Here is a 3,989-nt window from a genome sequence, read left to right as displayed (position 1 = left end):
CTGCTTTGGTTGATCACCCTTAATGTTATCTTGTGGACCTCGTATTACTCTATTGAAAATGCTAACTTAAGGATGTTCTCCTTTGCCACTTGTGAAATGTCAGGATTATATGCTTTTTGACCCTTTCATATATCATGGGATGGCTGAACTGCATGACAGGCACAGAGAAATGCGCCTTGGTGTTGATAACACGTCTTATGAGGTAAAAAACAAATGATTGTTATTCCTCTACATTGGCAATGTTTCTGCGATTTCTTCTGACTTCAAGTCGAACTGCAGGAATTGTTGGCATTGGAGGAGCGAATTGGAGATGTCAGCACTGGATTGAGCGAGGATGTCATTATGAAGTCAATGAAACAGCAAATATACATGTCTGTTATGGTGGATTCTTCTACAGATCTTGAGCCTTGTTGTATCTGTCAGGTAAGAGTTATGGTCTCAGCTAATTAAGGTGCAATTACAAGTTAAGAAGGAAACAGCTCAATGAGTAAAAGGGAGTCTGTCTTACTCTTAAAGCCTTTTCTTATTCTATCTTTTCCTCCAAGACCCAAATTCCCCAACACACCCTTAAAGTAAAGAGGGGATTCTCTCCCAATTGACAGCATCATTGCTCCATTTGAAGTTGAGACAGATTGAGATTTGTCAGGTAAGAATCTCTATCTTTTCTCATTTTTTCATTCTGTTGTGAACTGAAATGCAGCTAACTAACAGCTGCCATAAACAGGAGGAAAACAAAATCCTAGAGAAAACACACCGCCAAAAGATTTTGGAAGTTGAAAAGCTTAGCCCAACTATTTGAGAACTCGAGGAAACCATCTTAGCAAGCCGAGCCACTACTAATGCCATTCGTGATTACCAACGGCGGATTTTTGAGCTGCTAGTAGGCATATCTTGAACTCATTTTCTCATATAATATCTGACTGGTTAGTATGTGTGGTAACTTGGAGTTGCACCATCATGCTGGAGGAGAAGAAAACATTGGAGAGGGAACTAGCAAGGGCAAAAATGGACTTGGTATAGTTTTAGTATGGTTCGGATGAGGACTATGATGATGAGGATGAAGATGACAATGAAGATTATAGCTGATAGTTTTAGTTTGGTTGAACAATATACTGGAAATTATAGTTGATGATCAATACATTTTGTTTATATTTTGATTATATTGACTTGCTTGTTTATAGTACTTTTCTTTTAGTTTGATAATACGATGAATTTGTTTATTTTTTGAAATATTATAAATATTCTAATACAAATTACATAAAACTTTGTACTAAATTTATATTTATTTTGTATGAAAATAAGTTTATTTTGTAATTAGAAAAATAAAAAATTCTATTTTACTTTACTGACGGATTTACAGACGGATTTTCTGTCTGTAATCAGAGTGTGAGATGATTTTCTAAAGTTCAAATTACAGATGGAAAATCTGTCGAAAAATCCGTCTGTAATTATAGACGGAAAATCTGTCTGAAAATCTGTCTGTAATTACAGACGAAAAATCTGTCTGAAAATCCGTCTGTAATTACAGACGAAAAATCTGTCTGAAAATTTCTCTGTAATTACAGACAGAAAATCCGTCTGAAAATTCGTCTGTAATTACAGACAGAAAATCCGTCCGTAACTGGTAAAAATCTGTCGGTAATTTTCCGACGGAAAAAAATTCGTCGGTAAATAATTTCCGACGGGACTTTTACAGAGGGACAAAATCCGTCGGTAATTTCATCGGTAACAAAAAATCTGTCTGTAATAAAGACTAAATCTGTCTATAAATCTGTCTGTATTAATCTATTTTCTAGTTGTGAATTATTATGAGAATATATTCAAAAATTTAATAAAAAATAAAAAATCTAAAAAAAAAGACATTTAGAATCAGATGATAACTAACATAAAAAATTATTATAAAAAATATCTAAAATTATTTTAAAAATTCATTTTAAAATTTCTAAAATCATTTAAAAAAATTTTAATAAAAAAAACATCCGAAACATAACAAAAGAAATATTCAAAAAATAATAAAAAAGAGATATCCAAAATTATTTTTAAAATTTTAAAACAATTTCAAAAAAAATAAAAAAGAACATCCGCAAATTTTTTAAGTTTTTTGTGTGGAAAGAAACGTGAATTCAAACTATCATGAAAAACATCCAGAAACCTAATGAAAAAAAACATCCAAAATATAAAAAATTCTAAAATCAAATGATAACAAACATCACTAAAAAAAACAGTATTTATAAAAAATGTTACAAAAAAAATATAAATTTTGTAATAAAAGAAATTTGTAACAAAAAAATGTTACAGAATTGTTGTGATATGTCCCACAAAAAGTTTTTGTAACAAAAAATAAAATTGTTACAATACAAAATAATATTTTGTAATAAATATTTTTAATACAAAAATTAAAATTTGTTACAAAAGTGATAACAATAATTTTTGGCCTGTGAAATATTTTTTATAACAATAGAATTTTTTCTGTCATAAAATTTTGCTAAAAAATACTATTTATTTTGTAACAATTGTTTTAATACAAATTACAAAGATAATTTGTCAAATTATATTTTTTTAATTAATTGATATATTCACTAATTTATTGAGTAAGTCAACATTTATATAATATATAATAACATAGATATTTTAAATATTTTTTATTTTAACTAAGATTATTTTAAAACAAAATAACATCAAAGGTAGTTTCATAAGTTCAACCACAAGTTAAAAGTTTTACATATATTAGTGTCATCTGTAACACCCTCACTACCAGAATATCACGCTTCCTACTGCGCTACTCTGATAGCAAAAAGTATTACGACTACTTTATATACTTAATATTAAAAATAGGAGCCTATGACCCGACAGTGTATCGCTGATTTTTTTTTGAAAACCAGAAACAAATATTTTATCTTAAAAAAAACAAACAGGCATGTTCATACACAAGACTTCTTACATAATAGCTTATAATATAATTTACATATAAAACATACAACTCCTATCCCTCTTATAAAATTGCAATAACAAAGACGAGGGAAGAAAAACACTACAAAGGAAACAGGAAATTGCGGCGGTTCTAGGAGGAATTTGCGGCGGTTTTAAACCGCCGTGAAATGTGATTCCAGCGGTTCCGTAAGCATCGCCTATTAGGGGGTGGTTATAGGCACAACCACCGCAAAACCTAGAAATAGCGTCACAATGTTTAGAGTCAGTTTAAAACCACCGTGATCTGCCTAACCGTGATCCACACGAGATGATCTGCGGTTTGAAACCGCTGCTGTTTAATGACCACGGTTTTGTTCACATGTAATGGCTGGCGGTGTGAAAACGCTGCTGTTTACTTGCCACCGTTTTTTCAAATGTAATTGCTGGTGGTTTAAAACCGCCGCTATCTCCTAACATGATTTTTCAAATTTCTAACAGCTATTTCGCAATCGCCGCTTTTTTCTGATTAAATGGCCACAAAAATACTGTATTGTACACTGGCAATCAACGCACTTTTTTATTTTAATGTACAATTTATTATTTTGTATTGAATCCTTCTTAATTAATATTAGTAAGTTAAATCATTTTATATCCCAAAAAATAAATTGTAAGGTAAACGACAATAGCAAAAACATTAATTTAATAGATATAATTATCCAAATATCAATAAAGTCTACTCCTTTCTAAGAGTTGCATAATCAACACCAAAAACGTGTATATCTGAAAGAAAAAAAGGTTCCACAATCCTAAGATCTACTTTCTATTTTGTCCTTCCAATGCACTCATCCATGTGGCGACGTCTGATGGCAGCTTTCCACTTTGCCCTTGAAGTAGACATATCAAAGCACTCTCCATTGCTTGTATCCTGACCTTCCTAGCTGCTACTTCATCCTCCACTGCCTGTCTTTTCGTCTTCTCGGCTGCTACTTCATCCTCCACTGCCTTCCTTTTCAATTTCTCTGCTGCCAACTCTGCTTGTAGTTCAAGCAGCACCCTTTGGGTCTCCTCCCTTTCAAAAC

This window comes from Arachis hypogaea, chromosome 1 (assembly GCF_003086295.3).
Source record: "Arachis hypogaea cultivar Tifrunner chromosome 1, arahy.Tifrunner.gnm2.J5K5, whole genome shotgun sequence".
In the NCBI taxonomy this organism is placed as follows: Eukaryota; Viridiplantae; Streptophyta; class Magnoliopsida; order Fabales; family Fabaceae; genus Arachis; species Arachis hypogaea.
This window is presented reverse-complemented; position numbering follows the sequence as displayed.